The 22,384-nt window shown below is 42.2% G+C and overlaps 1 protein-coding gene across 3 annotated transcripts in view; it reads right to left on the bottom strand.

The window, feature by feature from the left end:
* dnaaf11 (dynein axonemal assembly factor 11) overlaps nt 1–22,384 on the bottom strand; it is a 100,103-nt gene that overhangs the window by 71,900 nt on the left and 5,819 nt on the right. The window lies entirely within an intron of this gene.

Below are 22,384 nucleotides of genomic sequence, written 5' to 3'. Positions count from 1 at the left end.
ACTCAGGTCTTCATCGGAACACCGGGTTTGTGGATGACCCAGGGTCACAAGTTTTTTTTTTTTAGGGAGAAATGTTGGGGCGTGGAGAGAGAGAGAGAGAGCAGAAAGGGGAAAGAAGGAGAGTGTACAGTTGGAAAGATTCAAAGACTTAACTATGAAAGATACACAAAGAGCACTTTGTCAAGACAGCAGTGGAGGGGCTCTAACTCAAAATACCCTTTATCGTTACATTCCACCACCATATTTCTCTTTCTTTCTCCCTTTTCTGTCTTCCTGTTTTTCACATCATGCGGACTTCTCAAAGTTAAAGGATGAGGTCCTGTTCTCCTCACTATAAAACTTTGGGCCAGAGAATCAGTCAAACAGCTGAGTCAGCAGCACAGCAGTGTTGACAGCTCCACTGGCAGGTTATGTGAGCACAATGTGTTCAGACAGCTACTTAGCAAGCGCCTTTGCATTCAGCCATGCACACACCAAACACTATACTGACTAAGCATGCAATTGTTTCTTCGCTAAGTGGGAAAAAATCTAAATCTACATAATTTACATTTGACTCCTTGTCTGGGGTGTTTCCTGAGCAAATGCAGGAAGAAATTAGGTGTTCTGAATTCCAAATCAACCCTTGACCCCTTCTCCCTAGCCAGTAGCTGCTCCTGTAGATCTGAGACGATTGGATAGCATACATATCATGTGGCGTTCAACAAGGTTTAATTTTGGGTCCGGTACTGTTCAGTTTATGTTATCCCTTGGCAGAGTTATCAGAAAGCACAGCATTGATATTCACTGCTATGCAGACGATACACAACTTCACATTTCTGTGTCACCAGAGGATTTTAGATCTACGGATAAATTATTAGATTGTATTAGTGATTTCAATAATTGGATGGCTCACAACTTCCTCCAGCTAAATCAAGACAAGACCGAGGAACTTATTGTCGGTGCCAAAGCACAGAGAGAGAATCTAGCTGCACATTTTCATTCACGGGCAATAAAGAAAAAAAACCTTGGTGTCATCTTAGATTATGAAGTAAATTTCAAATCACACATTAGGAATGTGACCAAAATAGCTTTTTACCACCAGTGGATCATTGCCAAGGTGTGGCCGTTTCTCTCTCAGGCTGATACAGAGAGACTGATCCATGCTTTTACTACAAGCAGGCATGACTACTGTAATGCTCTCCTGTCTGGTCTACCAATGAAAGTCATTGGTTAACTGCAAAACATACAGAATGCTGCAGCACAGATACTGACCAAGACCAGACGGAGAGCTCACATTACATCAGTTTTAAAAGGTCTCTGCACTGGCTGCCTGTGAGTTCTAGAATTCATTTTATGATTATTCTATTGGTTTTTAAATCAATCCACGATTGATGTCGGACATGCTTTTAAGTGATGTACCCAGTAGGTCCCTCAGGTTCTCTGGCACTTGCCTTTTAACTATCCCAAAGCCTAGAACCAAGAGGCAGCCTTTAGTTATTATGCCCCCAGCCTTTGGGATAGCCTGCCAGAGAACCTGAGGGGGGCTGAAACTGTAGACATATTTAAAAGAGATCATAAAACATTTTTTTTTGCTTTGCTTTTCCTTAGGGTGTTTTGAGTTGTTCAGTTTGTGTCATTTTCTTATGGTTTGTTGCGTAGTAAATATTTCTGCTTTTATTTTCATCGTTTTTTTATGACTTTTTTTTCTCCTGAAAATAATATTGTGTTGCATTCAATGTCTGAAATGTGCTGTATAAATAAAGCTTGATTATTGGTCATTGGTGTGCCCGAGCATTAGCAACGAGGTCTTAATCCTGACTTGAAAACTTATGGCCAGTTTTGCCAGCTGGGAAGTCAGGTCCTTTTGCATGGAAACCCATTCCCTATATAGTGCACTACTTTTGACCAGAGCCGTATGGACCATATCCTGGTCTAAAGTAGTGGACTGGGGTACAAATGGGGTGCAATTTGGGATACACACCCATAATCCCCCTTAAGAGGCAGGAAATTAATCTTTCCTGACAATACACTGAAAGGATGACTACGTGGATCAAGTCAGTGCACCGTGACAACTGTGTATAAGGAAACTGTAATGTTCTATTATCCTGATTGTATGCCTGGACAACATTTAGTCTGAGTTCCCCTGATAGGCCTACATATTTGGAAGTTGATCAGTGTGTAGTCATGTTTTCATGGTAAGCGTCAGCATACTATGACGCATTGGAAAATGTACAAAGCCAGGGAACACCAGATAAGAGGTTGGGACAGTAATTGTAGCACAAGATCTTTACCCCCCCACCACTTGATAGGGACTTCCTCTTTTCAAGGCACAGTTGTTACCATTACCTCAGATACCCAAAGCTTAATACACAAACACAAAGTATAGGTACTTTCTCTCCCTTTTTCCTGTTCAAGGTAAATCAAGTAACTTGACTCTCTTGCATGAGAGAAATCAATTAAGAAACAACATTGAATGAAATAAACATCCTGCACTCATTCAATAAACTAAGCATGCTGACATAGTCCCAGGGCTCTAAATAAAAACGAATTCATTGGTAGCACTGGTGCTCCCAATTTACCGTAAAAGAAAAAGTTAGGAGCACAATATAAAATGTAGAAGTACCAGAATAGATCATTGTTTTAATTGATTAAGAGACAGCCTATATGAATTCTAGCTACTTTTGAAGCACAGGTTGTGCGCTAAAAACTAAACTAAAAAAGGTAATTGAAATTAAAGTCATTTGTGGAATATTAGGTTTCTACAGTGTGTAAAAGTACCACCTATTGATACATTACATTTAACATTTTACACTGTCTCTTTAAGTTTGAAGTTTCACAGCGATTACATGCAATATATAATTGACCTTCTGAAGAAGCTATCCCTTTTCTTTTCGTGCCCCCAAATGTTTGGATATACTGGTAAAGTAACCAAAACTAGCTAATGAGGTAACATGACTGAACAAGGTGCAAACAAAACGTTAGAGAGTGATTTTGGAACGGCCCGTGACACCAATACACAATATAAAAAATATAAATAAATAATGTATATGTGCAGTGAAAAAGTATTTGCCCGCTTTCTGATTTTCACATATTTTTGATAGTGAATGTTATCAGATCTTGTAAGAACCTCATACCAACGGTCAAGCATGGTGGTGGTAGTGTGATGGTTTGGGGATGCTTTGCTGCCTCAGGACCTGGACGACTTGCCTTAATAGAAGGAACCATGAATTCTGCTCTGTATCAGAGAATTCTACAGGAGAATGCCAGGCCATGTCTGTAAGCAGAAGCGCAGCAAGACAAATTATCCAAAACACACGATCAAGTGTATATGAAAATAGCTAAAAAGCAACAAATTTGAAGTTTTGGAATGGCCTAGTCAAAGTCCAGACCTAATCCCAATTAAGATTTTGTGGCAGGACTTGCGCAGTTCATGCTTGAAAACCCACAAATGTCGCTGAGTTACAGCAATTCTGCATGGAAGACTGGGCCAAAATTCCTCCACAGCGACACTGATCAACAACTACAGGATTGAAAAAAAAATTGTATTTAACCAGGCAAGTCAATTAAGAACAAATTCTTATTTACAGTGACAGCCTACCTTGTTCAGGGGCTCAACGACAGATTTCTACCTTGCCAGCTCGGGGATTCGATCCAGCAACCTTTCGGTTACTGGCCCAATGCTCTAACCACTAGGCTACCTCCTGTGTTTGGTTGGAGTCACTGCAGCTAAAAGGTGGCACAACCAGTTATTGAGTGTAAGGGGACAATTACTTTTTCTAACAATTACTAACAAGCTAAATCATAATATGAGATATAAACAGTCCTGGCTATTGATTAGAACGTCATGCAATGAAACAGGTCCCTAGCAGACCAACACAATATGACACGTGTTGAGAGCGAGAGAGGCACAATTGGATACATTTGTAAACTATACTTAGTTTAGCCCTAACACCTTGCCCCGAACTGCCGCTCTTATGGGTCAGAATTATAATGATGTAATTACTTGTTGAAGGTCTCCGTTGAGTATCTCTTCGTGGACCGCGTTCCGCTTACTGGGCAGTTCGACGAGGCCTGTTCCTTCGATGGAGGTCTCCTTCATTATCGGGTGCAAGTGTCTGATTTTCCACACAATGTCAGTGTCCTTTCTCTTATTGGTCCGTTCCCTTGCACTCGTTCTGTGAGAGTGGACTTCTGAGGAGGCTAATCAACCGTGTTGACGCTACCAGTATGGGTAGGAGGGCAGGTAGACAGCCGATGATTTGAAGAGAATAGCTGGTTGGTCCTTCTTGAATTCACCTTCGTAGATCTAGTGCTCAATCGTAGCCTTGATTGTTAAGAGTATCTTTGTCCTCTTACTCGTGTTGCGTTTGTGACTATCTTAGATCATGCTGCAGCTGTGGTCCGTTTTAGTCTGATATGTAAATTCTTAACTGACATGTTTTATACCCCCGGGTCACAAAGGGGCGTTTCCGTCTTTATGGTAAGTTCTCTGGGCGTATCTAGATATGAGGCAAGTTATCACCATGTACTATGATCTCGGTAGACAACTAAAATCATAGATCATTGTTACAAAAACATTATTTTTGATCTGGATATTTTCTACACAACGCACAGCATGTAAACATGTACATATTATGAAAACTCTTCAAGTTACAATGTTTTCGTTATAACATCGTCATTTAACTTTTAATAACATAAACGTCACTCATTTTCATATTCCATCTATCATTGTAACCACCATTTTAGCTGATGAAATATAATGTCCCAAAGTCCATTTATTGCATGTTACCGTTCTGAGGTAGATTCTCAATAGGCCCACCATACATTCCAATCCTCCACACTGAGAGGACAAAGGATTCGTCTGCTGCCTTAAGATTTACAATGTCCGTGAGGTGTCATAAACCCCCCCCCCACCCCACCCCACCCCAATCAATCCCTCTCCCCCTCTGCGGGAGTGAGAGATGTCTCTGTAGGCCTGTGATCCATGGTAAGCTGACCAATACCCCAGTCATGACAGGGGTGTTGCATAACTTTATGAAATAAATGAATTCAGTATGTAATTGTTGTGTTATTTGTTCACTCAGGTTCCCTTTATCTAATATTAGGTATAGGTTGAAGATCTGATAACATTCAGTATAAACATTTTGAAAGGGGCAAATACTTTTTCATGTATATACTGTAAATATATTATTTTGTGTTATTTTTAATACATTTTTTGGAGCGCACAGCATAATGTTTAGGAGCATATGTGACCAAAATGGTCACACTGTAGAGCCCTGCTTAGGTCTATATCTTGATCTTTTAAAATCTACAAATTAACATATGATGCAAGAAAATGGGATGATTCCAAACATCATCAAATATCAAGTCTCATCAGCAAAAGCGTATCATACCTGCAACTCAACAAGTCCTGAGAAAGTAAACATGTATGCTATCTATGATCTTCCCTCAGCCCTTTCAGATAATGATTTTTGAGTCCAATCTTTTAAATACCTTTACTGTAATTAAATGAGTACATGTGAAACTTCAATTAATAGCCTGGGCATTTATTTACTCTAAATCAATGAACACAACTGCTGCTTATTAGAGACAGGCCTCTATTTCCTTAACGCGCACAGCTTTTGCTCAATAAAATGTTGAAAAGACTACCACACTGTATATACCAGTATAAACATTATAATATCAAATATCCATCACAGATCAGACTAGGCTGCCAATCATACACCCCGCTTCAGCACCTTGGAGAGCGGTACAAGTAGCTTGAATTTGATAGTGTTTTCCTTTTGGTGGCCTCATGGCTGGCAACGATGACAGATAAAAGAAAATACATTAAAGCACATGTCCATGGTAACCTCGTAAACAATGCATTTACACTCACCGTTTATTTGAAACATGGGTTTATTTGCTGAAATGTGTGCCAATGCCCGGCTATCAAAAAAGGGACAGGCGCCTATTTGAGACTGTGTTTAATTTAAGGTACCGTAATTTCCGGACTTTAAGCCGCAACTTTTTTCCCACGCTTTGAACCTCGCGGCTTAAACAATGACGCGGCTAATATATGGATTTTTCCCGCTTTCAATTTTTTTTTTTTTTTTTAAAAACACATTCTGTGACGTGCTCAGTTTTTTGGCGGCATGAAGCTTTCATTAGACCAATGAAATTGCCGAACGGGTTAAGGTCAAACAACTTTTTTGTTTACTGTTTAGATTAAATCGAGCGCTCTCAAACTTCCCATCATTCTGATTACGGTAGTTATTTTGTCACCCTGATTCCTGGGGGCACAACAAAGTATTTGCAGCCACTCGACATCAGTGTAAATCGTGCATTTAAGGTGGCGCTCCGTGTTCAGTGGGAAGCTTGGATGACAAGTGGGGAGAAATCCTTCACTAAAACGGGCCGCATGCGAAGAGCAACTTATGGTCAAGTCTGCCAGTGGGTCCTGACAGCGTGGAGCATTGTCAAAAAAATCCACTATCATCAACGGGTTTCGAAAGGCTGGACTGCTGCGTGTTGAAGAGGGCTCAGCGGGGGATTTGCCTCCGGATGAAAGTGATGAGAGCGACAATGAAAATGATCCAATATCGGATGAAGCAATTCTGAGGCTATTCAACTCCGACACCGAAGGAGATGACTTCAGTGGTTACAGTGCACAGGAGGAGGAAGATAGTGACCAATGACTTTCTTGGTAGGCTACTGTTTACTGCTAATTTTTTATTTTTTGTTACAAGCCGTGTTTCATTAAAGCCCATTTATTTTTGTTACAAGCCGTGTTTCGTTAAAGCCTATTTATTTTTGTTACAAACCGTGTTTCGTTAAAGCCTGTGTAAAGTTCATTTGTTTCAATGTACCGGTAGGCACCTGCGGCTTATAGGCATGTGCGGCTTATTTATGTTCAAAATAATGTTTGTTTTTTTATTCAGTGGGTGCGGCTTATATTCAGGTGCGCTTAATAGTCCGGAAATTATGGTAACTCAACAAATATCTTGACTCTGCCCTATTAAATAAAGCTCTAGGCTGACTGTAGGCCTGACTCTCTGTTGTGTGTTTTGGGCCAGTGGTTGTGGCAGCAGCCTGTGGCAAAGTTAGAGGCTGCATCCCAAATGGCACCCTATTCCCTATATGGTAAACTACTTTGGAACAGAGCCCTATAGGCCCTGGTTAAAAGTAGTGCACTATAAAGGAAATAAGGTGCCATTTGGGACATAGACAAAGCGTTTAAAATATGCTGTAATAACATTAGAGAGAGAGAGCATGAGAGACACCGAGAGACAGAGAGAGAGCAGCAGGGAGAAATACAGACCTACAACACACACACCCAATTAAAACCACAGCAAATGGGTCACCTGTAGGGTGAGTGGGCCACCATTAATTAACAACATGGCGGGCAAATTAATTAAGCTTGATTTTACCTGTACACGAGAAACAGGAAGGGATGAGGGCTTATTAGGATGCTACCTCTGTGTGAAGAGTCTGAATAACACACGCAGTAGTCAGGGTCATCAACTAGCTTCCGCCGCTGGCTGAAAAACACAGACTACACAACCAAAAGTATGTGGACACCTGCTCATCGAACATCTCATTCCAAAATCATAGGCATTAATATGGAGTTGGTCCCCCCTTTGCAGCTATAACAGCCTCCACTCTTCTGGAAAGGCTATCCACTAGATGTTGGAACAAAGCTGTGGGGAAAAAGCATTAGTGAGGTCGGGCACGGATGTTGGGCGATTAGGCCTTGCTCGCAGTCGGCGTTACAATTCATTCCAAAGGGCTCTGTGCAGGAAGATCAAGTTCTTCCACACCGATCTCAACAATCCATTTCTTGATGGACCTCACTTTGTGCATGGGGGCATTGTCAGGGTGAAACAGAGCATTATTCCTCCTCCACCAAAACTTTACAGTTGGCACTATGCATTCACACAGGTAGCGTTCACCTGGCATCCGCCTAACCCAGATTTGTCCGTCGGACTGCCAGACGGTGAAGCATGATTCGTCACTGCAGAGAACGAGTTTCCACTGTTCCAGAGTCCAATGGCGGTGAGCTTTACACCAATCCAGCCGACGCTTGGCATTGTGATCTTAGCCTTGTGTGAGGCTGCTCGGCCATGGAAACCCATTTCATGAAGTTCTCAACGAACAGTTCTTGTAGTGACGTTGCTTCCAGAAGCAGTTCGGAACTCGGTAGTGAGTGTTGCAACCGAGGACAGAAGATTTTTACTAGCTATGCGCTTCAGCACTCGACGGTCCCGTTCTGTGAGCTTGTGTGGTCTACCACTTTATGGCTGACGTTTCCACTTCACAATAATAGCACTTACAGTTGACTGGGTCAGCTCTAACAGGGCAGAAATTTGACTAACTGAATTGTTGGAAAGGTGGCACGTTGAAAGCTAAGCTCTTCAGTAAGGCAATTCTACTGCCAATGTTTCTATGGAGATTGCACAAAAATAATCAATGGAAATCCAATTTATCAACCCATGGAGGTCTGGATTTGGAGTCACACTCAAAATTAAAGTGGAAAACCACACTACAGGCTGATCCAACTTTGATGTAATGTCCATAAAACAAGTCAAAATGAGGCTCAGTAGTGTGTGTGGCCTCCACGTGCCTGTATGACCTCCCTACAACGCCTGGGCATGCTCCTGATGAGGTCCGGATGGTCTCCTGAGGGATCTCCTCCCAGACCTGGACTAAAGCATCCGCCAACTCCTGGACAGTCTGTGGTGCAACGTGGCGTTGGTGGATGGAGCGAGACATGATGTCCCAGATGTGCCCAATTGGATTCAGGTCTGGGGAACGGGCGTGCCAGTCCATAGCATCAATGCCTTCCTCTTGCAGGAACTGCTGACACACTCCAGCCACATGAGGTCTAGCATTGTCTTGCATTAGGAGGAACCCAGGGCCAACCGCACCAGCATATGGTCTCACAAGGGGTCTGAGGATCTCATCTCGGTACCTAATGGCAGTCAGGCTACCTCTGGCGAGCACATGGAGGGCTGTGCGGCCCCCCAAAGAAATGCCACCCCACACCATGACTGACCCACCGCCAAACCGGTCATGCTGGAGGATGTTGCAGGCAGCAGAACGTTCTCCACGGCGTCTCCAGACTCTGTCACGTCTGTCACGTGCTCAGTGTGAACCTGCTTTCATCTGTGAAGAGCACAGGGCGCCAGTGGCGAATTTGCCAATCTTGGTGTTCTCTGGCAAATGCCAAACGTCCTGCACGGTGTTGGGCTGTAAGCACAACCCCCACCTGTGGACGTCGGGCCCTCATACCACCCTCATGGAGTCTGTTTCTGACCGTTTGAGCAGACACATGCACATTTGTGGCCTACTGGAGGTCATTTTGCAGGGCTCTGGCAGTGCTCCTCCTGCTCCTCCTTGCATAAAGGCGGAGGTAGCGGTCATGCTGCTGGGTTGTTGCCCTCCTACGGCCTCCTCCACGTCTCCTGATGTACTGGCCTGTCTCCTGGTAGCGCCTCCATGCTCTGGACACTACGCTGACAGACACAGCAAACCTTCTTGCCACAGCTCGCATTTCTCGATTTCTTTTGATTTTCTCATGATGTCAAGCAAAGAGGCACCGAGTTTGAAGGTAGACCTTAATACATCCACAGGTACACCTCCAATTAACTCAAATTATGTCAATTAGCCTATCAGAAGCTTCTAAAGCCATGACATCATTTTCTGGAATTTTCCAAGCTGTTTAAAGGCACAGTCAACTTAGTGTATATAAACTTCTGACCCACTGGAATTGTGATACAGTGAATTATAAGTGAAATAATCTGTCTGTAAACAATTGTTGGAAAAATGACTTGTGTCATGCACAAAATAATGTCCTAACCAACTTGCTAAAACTATAGTTTGTTAACAAGTTTGTGGAGTGGTTGAAAAGCGAGTTTTAATGACTCCAACCTAAGTGTATGTAAACTTCCGACTTCAACTGTACATTGATCATCTCAGCAAGGTTTTACCTGTGGTCGTGGAACTGGGTGGAAGCGCGACTGAAATGTTGTTTATATAAAACATCCGCATTTGAAATGTCTTTTTTCTCATTATTTTATTAACGTAAGCATAAAGATGTTGATGTAGAAATACTGTACTGCTGTTACACTTGAGTACTTGATGAAGAAATGTAACACTTTAGAGTACTAAAGCATCGAATACATTCAAGTTTAGGGATTTTCACAACAGTAGCCGGGCTATAAAAAGTCTATTGTCCTGCTAATAGGAAACATTTGCATGATGTGCTACACCTGCTGCAGTTGTGAAGACACAGCATCTTGTTTACATCTAGTTTACATTCTTTATTATAACCAATGTCACACATTTGTATATACCTTTCCAATTACTTTTAGAGTTTGGGATTTACAAATGTGCGCTTTTCATTATTACTTACTTTGTTTTAGTTCGAACGTGCAGACATTTTTTTCTTTAAATTATTGTTTTATGTAGGATGGTACATTTTTAACCAGTTGCAATTGTAAGTAGGCCTAATAAAAAAAATCCTACTTCTATTAGGTTGTTAAGCCTTATAGCTTACCTCAGCCAGTTAAGTTATTTTATATAGGACTAGACTCCGAAATAATAGACCGCAATTAAGCCCTCTTGTTGTTTGTAAAGTCAAACTAAAATGAAGATTATTGTTGAAATGAATTGCTCGACTGGTGTAGGTTTTCTCCATCTGTTGGTGTGCAACACTTGCATAACAAGTTTGCTATATTTTCAGCACCAGCCACTGTTCACCTCCTATTGATTGCGCTGCGGTTGCCGCCAGTTGGTTTTTAAATTGACCCTTTATTTAACTAGGCAAGTCAGGTAAGAACAATTTCTTATTTACAATGACGGCCTACCCCGGCCAAACCTGGATGAAGCTGGGCCAATTGTGCGCTCTATGGCACTCCCAATCGGATGTGATACAGCCTGAATTCGAACCAGGGACTGTAGTAAAGCCTCTTGCACCGAGATGCAGTGCCTTAGACCACTGCGCCACTCGGGAATCAAGACACACATATATATAATTTTTTTCAGAACATTAACCGTGTGTCGGTAGATACGTGTGTAGGTAGATGTGAAAAGATGGATAGAAATTATTTGCTGCAAGTTTGGGGGGGGGGGGGGGGGGGGGGGTGAAACACCTAGCTCGGCTATTAGACAATTCCTTAGTAAAGGTTGAATAGTCTATTGTTCAGCTGATAGCCCATCCTGCTATGCTGGTGAAAAACAAATAATAATACTTTCTCTTACCATGTTAAAGATTCCAATTGATAGTGTTTTTAACCACAATCGGCCCCAACCCCAATTAATACATTTGGGCACAGTCGATAGCGTACTGGACTTCGGCCTAGAACCTGCTCCCTGGATTGTTATTCCCATCTTGTTCCTCGCCCTCTTCCACGCGTCATTTCCGCCCGAGTGGCTCGCTTGTGGGCATGCTGGCAGGATGTAATGTTTTTTATTCTGTATATATGACAAAAAAATATGCACAATCGATTGTCTACAATAACTAACATATTCCTCTCAATTGTATTTTTTTTTGCTTGACTCGTTATGACGTTATAATTACTTACATTTGCTTCCACCGTAATGTTTTGTCAGCCATCTTTGCTGAAGAAAGTCGCCAGGGATGGGTGGCTCGCATCACATTCGTCATTGGAACCACTCGATATGATTGGTCATATAAAAACCTTGGGACCCAAATGCATAATGAGTGCTCTAACTCCCCCTGGTCTGGAGCAATGAAGCCATGATGCTGGGTACCTCTAAGTCCCGCAGTGTAAACTCGCAACTTTTAAAGGAGGAACCGCTGTACTGTACCTTCAATAATCCCCCCCAAATTAAGCAGAAAACAGAATCTTCAATAGATAGAGACAAATGTTGGCGTAGTAAATTGGCCTGAATCTTAACTTGAGATACAAGTGTGTACGTCCACACAACTCTCCCACTAACTTCAACAAAGACCTACAAGCAAATTGAAAGTTCTGTGCGCTTATCTCAAGTTAGGATTTGGCTTTGCTAAAACACATGGTGACAATATCAAAAGTAGTTATATCTGACTGCATCAATACGGTTAAAAACCTCTTAAAAACTTCTTATGGCTTGGAAACTTTTTTCTCTCCAATTTTCGCCCAAAAATGACATACCCACATCTAACTGCCTGTAGCTTAGGACCTGAAGCAAGGATATGTATATTCTTGATACCGTTTGAAAGGAAACACTTTGAAGTTTGTGGAAATGTGAAATTAATATAGGAGGACATAACACATTAGATCTGGTAAAAGATAATACAAACCAAAAACATGCAGGTTTTTTTTTCCCCTCATCATCTTTGAAAGGCCATTATATGAGCTAGCTAGCTAGGTTAATTGAGGCTGCAGTGCATACACTTTCTCATCCTAACAACAACTCCATTCATAATATTGAGTAACAGCCTACCTGTTGGCTCTTAATAAGGCCCTTGGCAGCACCCCATTTCGTACATAATGCACTACTTTGGACCAGAGTCTATACCAAAATAGTGCACTATGTATGAAATAGGGTGCCATTTGGGACCTTGTTTAGTCTACATTCATCAGATCACTTGAAACTGCTACCCCCCCCCCCCCCCCCAATTTGGCACTGGTTGAATAAACCTTGGTCCTACGTCATTTCGACCCCCAAAAAATCTATATGCTGATGTTGAATAAACATGGAAAACTGATTGGATTTGCAAAAAGTCATCACATAAGGACATTGTCTTTTTCCACCCAACTTTTTACCTAAATCCAATGACATGGTGACAAGAGTGTGGAAAGCTGTCATCAAGGCAAAGGGTGGCTACTTTAAAGAATCTCAAATAATATAGATTTTGATTTGTTTAACACTTTTTGGTTACTACATGACTCCATGTGTGTTATTTCCCAGTCTACAATGTAGAAAAACCATGGAATGAGTCGGTGTGTCCAAACTTTTGACTGGTACTGTATTTGACCCAGATCAATTTACTCCAAAGCCTCGGATTGATTTGCAAGAGACAACACTGGAATCGGGACAAGTATTGTATACAGACGGCTCTAGCTACCTGACTATAGAATGGAAGAGAGTAACGGGGTATGCTGTGTGTAAATGACAGGGGTATAGTAAAGGCTGGCCCACTGCCAGCCTCTGTTTCAGCCCGGGGGGCGGAGTTATACGCATTAGCCGAGGCCTGTAAGTTTTCAGAAGGGGAGAATGTTACAATATACCCTGATTCTCAATATGCATTTGGGGTAGTTCATGATTTCGGCACATTGTGGTCACAACGGGCACGTTAACGGCGACAGAAACACCAATAAAAAAGGGACATGAGGTAGAGGCATTATTAGAAGCGTGTCAGCTACCCAGTAAATTAGCAGTGGCGAAATGCGAAGCTCATACTTGTCGTACAGATAAAATAGACATAGGGAATCGCCGAGCAGACAAAACGGCTAAGAGAAGGTGTTAAGGAACCGCATGTAAATATTGTAAATCCCAAGGCTGGGATTCTATGTCTAAAAGATTTACAGCAGCAAACTAACAAGAAAGAAATGTGGGAGTGGTTAGATCATGAGTGCCAAGTAGACACTGACAGTTTGTGGTATAATACGACCACTGGAAGACCAGTAGCACCAAGCTGGATACATATTACTCTTTCTGAAATGTATCATGGACCAACACATCAATTGGCTGTGAACATGTACTCCCAGTTCAAGACGACGTGGTGGGGAAAGGGCGTATTAGAAACATTTCGGGACTGGGTTAAAAGATGTGTGATATGTGCCCAACATAATATTGCACCTACAATATGCCTACTCCTGCCCGACAGCAACCCCTGCTGGACCATTCACATCATTACAGATAGACTTTATAGGGCCACTCCCTCAAAGCAGGGGGAAGACCCATGCATTGGTGGTGGTGGACAGATTCTCCAGATGGACAGAAGTACTTGCAACTTCCTCAGTTTCAGCGAACTTTGCAGCACAAACTTTGTTAAGGAAAGTGATACAGAGATGGGGCTTATTCCGGACACTAGACGTGGATCAAGGGACACATTTCACCTCCAAAGTGCTACAGGCTGTATGTAACGCTTTGGAAATCGCACAAGCCTTTCATTGTCCATATAGGCCGGAAACAGTGGGGATAAAAGAAGCGTCAGAACCGTTCCATTAAGGATAAATTGGCCAAGACGTTGAGCATCAGGTTTCGAATTTACCCGTGGTACTGATGTCAATGAGGGTGTCAACTAACGCTACCACAGGACTCACACCACATGAAGTGGTAACTGGGAGACCGATGAGAGTACCAGGAGCTGTTATTCACACGTCACAAATTAGTGATCTGGAAATAATGAGAGTCTATGTTGTCCTATTGTCAGAAAATGACCCATGCATGGCAGTGTGTATATTCCCAGGTGAAAGCAGCACATGAGGAGCAGGTGCCAGGAGATAACCGAAAGCACGGGCTGAATCCTGGAGATCGAGTGTACATCAAGATCTACCAGGCGGGGGTGTTGGGACGGTGTTTGTCTGGACCACACACACACGGTACTCCTTACAGCACCTGCAGCGGTGAAGACCAGACTCTAGGTTCACACTTCTCACGTGAAACGAGATCCAGCTGCATAATGGGTGTGTCAGTTGCTTTAAATGGTTAATGCACCATGTAAAAAGGATAGATTGACAATTCGCATAGAATGGGTCGCCAAATGAGGACACGAGAATGCACTGAGGTAGAGTCAGTATAACACTACAGATACCAGACAGGTCACTAATCACAAAGGTATGGTGATCTGGGTGGAGCCACTTGATAACAAGACTAGTACATTGGACATAGGCTGTTCAGAACAAGGTGTAGTTGCATTACAGACAGGAGTGTGGAAGGAACGTAATGAGTTTAAAGAACAAAACTAGATTTTCTCTTTTGCCTCAGATGGACATGATGTGCCAGGGTTCTAGATCAGCTGAAGGTCAGTTGATAACTTTCAGACTAGTGCTACCAGAACAAAAACATCTGGAGGTTGAAAATGTTGACACTACCGTTGCTGACGATAGAGCAGTAAAGGATAGTGTGGGGGAAGTGCTATCGCGTAAAATTAGTTTCTATTCCCCAGTGATGCCCTTTAGTACAGAAACTAAGGGAGTGAAGAGGTCAGGGAAAGTTTTAGACACCAGTAGACCACAAACATGGGGAAAGATAGATGTTGTCCAGAGTATAATTACCCCAACAACATAAGGCGTGAATATGGGGAAGAAAAAAAATAACTTCTTACGGTCAAGCGTCAGAATGAAGGCATACTTAGACTCATTTAGGGGCTGAACTAGTGACAAACAGAAATCCATCAGTGTAAATTGTATGATGAGGGGGTCAAGGGTCAGTCCTGCAGAGTGTTAGTTGCAGATTCTGGCAGGACCGATATCAGTGCATTCTATGGAGTCCCAAAAACCAAGGTGTTAACGTTACAGGGAATTGGGAAAGTGAAATTTAACATGACTGGGGCAGAGACTTGTGTGGCTAATAAATTAAGGAAGTGGGTAAAAGAGCCTCCAGGGAACGATATCACTCCTCTGTGTGTAGTGATAGCTCGTAGGAGAGGAAGGACAGCTAACTGTGCACAATAGAGACGACTATGAAGTCAAGTTGAATGTCACTCATACCCAGATCATGGTGGGAGTAGCAGAAATAGTGTTGTCATTTCAGACACTATTGCCAACTTTCAATGAGGAGTTTGTCGAAGAAGGTACAACACCTGAAAGAAAGGCCACAGAACCCTGTATACCTCACCGGAAGGGAAGTTTGCTGCAATAACAGCATCACATCACCTGCAGTTTGATTAAGAAACATTTGACTCAGAGTTAAGGTTGGATACTCTTCCAACGCCACTAATCTCTCCTCCATTCCTAACCTCCAGCAAACATTTGACATATGTCCCAGAAGAGATCGGGACCGAGTGACGGTAAACGGAAAGTGTCAGAAGGTGGCTGCTTATCAACTATGTGGGACCAAAAGTTCACACAGTAATGAGGGTGTTCAAAAAGGGGTGGGGTGTAGAACGGCCTTGGGATGAGAGAAGTGTACCTAACCATAGGAAAATATTATGCACAGGTAGCAGTAGCAGAATATAGGATGTCATTGGAGAGGTTGGTGACTCGAAAACTGGGTATGAGTTGGGAGACAGGTAGGGAGTATCTAAAAAGGTTCAGTCCTAGATCTATCAGTGAAACACAAAGACAATAGGAGTTCAGGAGCAGGAGACAGATTCAATGCAATAGCTATTCTCACAGCAGTCGCTGCAGGGACAGTAACTGAAGGAGCTGTAGTAGTGGTGAAGGATGCTATAATAACAGCATGGAACTGGACTACAGCGCAAATTAGGGGTATTTTGAAGTATGCATCATGGCCAGTGTCAGTGGTAGCAGGGGTTACCTTGGTAGCATTGCTGGGATATCACCTTCTGAGGACATTGAAGTTGAAACGTGTATACAGTGCTGTTTTACCTCAAAACTAGGTAAAGTTGATTTAGGCCACCGCACCTGTATATCGGGTGGTCATGGAGGAAGAAGGAGATGGGGAGCGAAGTGAAAATGATACGGCATTAGAGCACCTTTTGTAACCTGTGGCCGAACGGGAGAAGACAGGGTGAAAGCATGAGGAGGCTTTTTAGGACCTTAGTTTTTGTGGAGTCCAGCAGAAAAGTATCCTGGAGGCATAGAGTCAGGTGAAGAGAGAGTAGGAATTGTCATGTTATCAAACTTCATTTTTTCTTTGCATAGATAATTATGCATAATTTTTCGCATTATTAATAATTGGTATGTTTTGTGTTTCTTTTTGCTTTTCAAGTCTTGTGCTGTCACGCTCTTAGGAACCCAGAGGAAGCAAGGGAGAAAGTCAAAAGCTCCAGCTGAAATGTCATTATCAGTTGTACGACAACAGGGGGGAAATAAGAGTGTGCATAGTGTGATTATAGATCAGAGACCATAAGTCTCGGAAGTAAACATACAAATCAACTGAGAATGTTAATCATATTTTGTTTTCTGTTCATTTATAAGTAATTTCAAAGGTTATATAATGTTTAACAGTATGGAGGTACTATTCAAAAAGGGGGGACTGTTGGATTCTTGGTTGAAATACTTGCTATACTAGAAGTGAATGATTGGTGGTGTCAATGGAGGTTGCATAAGAGATGGGTCTGGAAAGTTACTAAGTGAGGGAAAAGGCAATCACTTGGTTGCGGTCACTGATAAGGTTGGATAGCTGTGGATTAGTGAGGAATGTGGGCCGAGGTCAGGTCAGATGAAGTGAGAAGGAATAGTTTTATTACACGCACACACACACACACAACTTCCTGACTAGCAACAAATATGTATTGGCTGTCTAGATGTGCAAGGAGGACACGCCGCCTAATAGGAGGGTATAAATACTTGTGCTGGTGGAAGCATGTCTGTCTTTTCAGCTGTTTGACCCACTGGGTGAATAAACTTGGTTTGAGCTTTGACTAGTTGTCTGTTAGGTTCTGACAAACAGAGTAAAAAAACTAACAAAAGGGGAAAACATACGTTTTAAAATGTTCGAGGGAACAGACGACTCTCGGTCGACCAATATCTTTTTTGGTCGGGGCCAGCCCTCCATGATATTGAGTCAAAAAATGAGATAGATACAGTGCATACGGAAAGTATTCAGACTAGTGTTGCACCGATATGAGATTTTTGGCCGATACCCGATATTTTCCTTGCCAAAAAAAGATATAAATTTTTTTAGCGCCCTTAACTATTTAACTGAACTAGAATGCTTAACACACACCCACACGCAGCAGTCTAAGGCTCAGTGCAAGAGGCATCACTACAGTCCCTGGTTCGAATCCAGGCTGTATCACATCCGGCCGTGATTGGGCGGCGCACAATTGGCCCAGCCTCATCCGGGTTTGGCCGGGGTAGGCCGTCATTGTAAATAAGAATTTGTTCTTAACTGACTTGCCTAGTTAAATAAAGGTTACACACACACACCGCACTCACCAAAAAGCTATTTTGTTGGCATTTACGTATGTCCCCATTACCAGTAAAACATAAACAAAACCTATTTCTTTCACTTACTTGCTGTGCGGTTTCATTTTTCATTTGATTCATTCTCAACCAGGATTTCTCATACTATGGAACGCCGTTGGTCTTTTGTCTTTGCGTGTCAAATAACATATTTTGACGTGTCCAATAAGCTTGTTGACCAATCAGGACCTGAATATGACTGCACGTCACATAATAACGCATTAATACATTTTTGTACGTAGTTATTGCACATTGATTACAGTATCACTCGTATTTCATATGTCACAACGATTAATTGATGCTATGATGCTGGTAAAGTCGTCTCGTGCACCTGGTCATTAAAAAAAAGAAAAAAGCTAGCCGTTTGGATGCAAACAATGTTCTTCCCCAAAAACATAGCAAAATGACAGCTAGCTATATAGCTAGGTGTCATCATCTAAAATAACCCTAAGTTATAAGACAGTTCTTATTTGATTAATGGTGGTCAGACCCATCTATGTGAAGCTAGCCACAATAAGGATTAGCCAAGATAGTGGACTTTGAGGTTAGCCTTCAAAATAAAAGTATGGCATAATTCTACTATTTGAATTAATTTGCATCACTGTCAATGACAGACTTTTATTTTGAAGGCAAACCGCAAAATCCACTATTGTGGCTAATCCTGATTGTGGCTAGCTTCACAACACATAACCCGGTCTGGTCGAGACTCACTAGCCAGATGACGCTAGCTGGCTGCTTATAACGTTCGTTTTTGGGCAACAGGGTTAAGTAGCTGGCTAGCTATTTATTTTCATGAAGTTCAATAGGTGAACAACAAATGGCAACCTAGCTAATACTTACTCACAAGGATTCCTAAATCATTGCTAAGAATAATGAAAATGACTGCAGTTTCTACTGGTCATTGCTTTCAGGCTGGTTGTATTGGTGCTAGCTAGGTACCAAGCTAAAGCTAGCTACCACAGAAGTTGTGGTCGAACAAATGATGCTTTATTGTCAACGTGGTATTGTAAACACATCGTTCGTGGCCGGTTATTTAGAGACTTTTTTGTACAGCTTTGACAGTGCTACTGTATATTTTTTGACACGTAAAGACCCAAACGGCATTCCATAGTATGTCTTGAAGCTAATAGCAGTGACACTATTACTGTGTAACTCCGGTAGGGAAACTAAACAAAAAAAAATTGCGCACTTGGTAGTGTGTACCGGTGCTCGTCCAACATCACCCACAACAGAGAATGGTTGATTGTCAAGTGCAATGAATCCCATTATCTTGGCTTTAATGGATTTCGCCTCGCTGAAATGTTCTTACTCTTTCAAAAAAAATGTTTTTTTTATTTCACCTTTATTTAACCAGGTAAGCAAGTTGAGAACAAGTTCTCATTTACAATTGCGACCTGGCCAAGATAAAGCAAAGTAGTTCGACAACATACAAAAACACAGAGTTACACATGGAGTAAAACAACATACAATCAATGATGCAGTAGAAGAAGAAAAAATAAGACTATATACAATGTGAGCAAATGATGTGAGATAAGGGAGGTAAAGGCAAAATAAAATGCCATGGTGGCAAAGTAAATAAAGTATAGCAAGAAAAACACTGGAATGGTAGATTTGTAGTTTGAAGGAAGTTCAAAGATTAAAATATAAATAATATGGTGCAAAGGAGCAAAATAAATAAATACAGTAGGGGAAGAGGTAGTAGTTTGGGCTAAATTATAGATGGGTTATGTACAGGTGCAGTGATCTGTGAGCTGCTCTGACAGCTGGTGCTTAAAGCTAGTGAGGGAGATAAGTGTTTCCAGTTTCAGAGATTTTTGTAGTTCGTTCCAGTCATTGGCAGCAGAGAACTGGAAGGAGAGACGACCAAAGGAGGAGTTGGCTTTAGGGGTGACCAGAGAGATATACCTGCTGGAGCGCGTGCTACAGGTGGGTGCTGCTATGGTGACCAGTGAGCGGAGATAAGGGGGGACTTTACCTAGCAGGGTCTTGTAGATGACCAAATGACTGCTCAACTTGTTGACTGCTCAAGCCACACAGCAGACATTCTGGGCTAGGTTAAGAATGCTGTGTTGCACGTGTAGCGCTACATTTTACGCGCCGACATTATGTCATGTACCTATGTTATATAGGTATCCACGTCAGCTTTGAAATCAGTTTTGACATCGGGTCGATACAGATGTTGGCATTTTTAGCTAATGTCGACCGATTCCGACATGTTCACCGATATATTGTGATTCCCCTATTCAGACCCCTTCTCCATATTTTCTTCTGTTACGGCCTTATTGTAAAATATTTTTTTATCCATCTACACAACAATACCCCAAAATGACAAAGCGAAAACAGATTGAGAAATGTTTGCAAATGTATTAAAATAAAAACAGAAATACCTTATTTACATAAGTATTCAGACCCTTTGCTATGAGACTCGAAATTGAGCTCAGGTGCATCCTGATCATCCTTGGGATGTTTCAACAACTTGGAGTCCATCTGTGGTTAATTCAATTGACTGGACATGATTTGGAAAGCCACACACCTGTCTATATAAGGTCCCACAGTTGACAGCACATGTCAGAATAAAAACCAAGCCATGAGGTCCAAGGAATTGTCAATTGAGCTCCGAGACCAAAACATTTCTGCAACATTGAAGGTCCCTGACAACACAGTGCCCTCCATCATTCTAAAATGGAAGAAGTTTGGAACCCCCAAGGCTCTTCCTAGAGCTGGATGCCTGGCCAACTGAGCAATTGGTGGAAAAGGGCCTTGGTCAGGGAAGTGACCAAAAAACCCGATGGTCACTCTGACAGAGTTCCTCTGTGGAGATGGGAGAACCTTCCAGAAGGACAACCATCTCTGCAGCACTCCACCAATTAGGCCTTTACGGTAGAGAGGCCAGACGGAAGCCACTCCTCAGTAAAAGGCACATGACTGCCCACTTGGAGTTTGCCAAAAAGCACCTAAAGGACTCTCAGACCATGAGAAACAAGATTCTCTGGTCTGATAAAAATGAAGATTTAACTCTTTGGCCTGAATGCTAAGCGACACGTAAGAAGAAAACCTGGCACCATCCCTACAGTGAAGCATGGTGGTGGCAGCATCATGCTGTGGGATGTTATTCAACAGCAGGGACTGGGAAACTAGTCAGGGTTGAAGGAAAGATGAACGGAGCAAAGTACAGAGAGATCCTTGATGAAAACCTGCTCCAGTGCACTCAGGACCTCAGACTGGGGCGATGGTTCACCTTCCAACAGGACAACGACCCTAAGCCCACAGCCAAGACAATGCAGGACTGGCTTCGGGACAAGTCTCTGAATGTCCTTGAGTGGCCCAGCCAGAGCCCAGACTTGAACCCGATCGAACATCTCTGGAGAGACCTGAAAATATCTGTGCAGAGACGCTACACTTGCAAACTGACAGAGCTTGAGAGGATCTGCAGAGAAGAATGGGACAAACTTCTCAAATACAGGTGTGCCAAGCTTGTAGCGTCATACCCAAGAAGACTAGAGGTTGTAATCGCTGCCAAAGGTGCTTCAACAAAGTACTGAGTAAAGGGTCTGAATAAGTAGGTAAATGTAATATTTCAGTTTTGTATTTTGCAGACATTTCTAAAAACCTGTTTTTGCTTTGTCATTATTGGGTATTGTGTGTAGATTGCTAAAAAAAATGTTTTTAAATGTAATCCATTTTAGAATAAGACTAACGTAACAAAATATGGAAAAAGTCAAGGGGTCTGAATACTTTCCGAATGCACTGTATATGATAGACGGACGGACAGAAAGTGGGGACCTATAACATATTGGATTATTTGTAGATGAGTGTACCCAGCTATCAACAAACGTCACCACAACTTCAGAGAATGTTCCGTTAAGAGTCTCATTAGGTCTTTAGGAGAATATTCCATCAACGCCCCGCTAAACATTCACATTACATTGTTGCCATGTTCTCAGAATATAAGATATTAATGTTCTAGACACGCTTCATGGGACGTTTTAGGAACATTTCTGTTTATCAGTTATGAGGATGTCGCCTGATGGTCCCAAAGACCACAAATAAAATGTAAAATCAATACACATCGGACCTTGTCACTGCTGCCGAGCCCATCAAGGCCCTGATTAGTTAACCACTGACCCATTCACAACTCTTTGTTGGCAAAGTTAGGGACACACACACAAACAGCACTTTCAAATGACATATCATTAAATTGTGAAGGTTCATTTATACAGTAATTATTACTCAACATGTCCTCACCTGGGATTTGAACTCACAACCTCTTGGTTCATAGTACTCTGATCTTCCTGCTAAGCCACCATGTCCTTGGCAGGTATCAGTTTATCTTAATATATTCTCATCATTGATCTTAGTTACTTATTTCAGCAATTTAA

The sequence above is a fragment of the Salmo salar genome, chromosome 14, assembly GCF_965601325.2.
Source record: "Salmo salar chromosome 14, fSalSal1, whole genome shotgun sequence".
In the NCBI taxonomy this organism is placed as follows: Eukaryota; Metazoa; Chordata; class Actinopteri; order Salmoniformes; family Salmonidae; genus Salmo; species Salmo salar.
The sequence above is the reverse complement of the archived record's forward strand: the minus strand, read 5'-3'. Positions and strand labels throughout refer to the sequence as shown.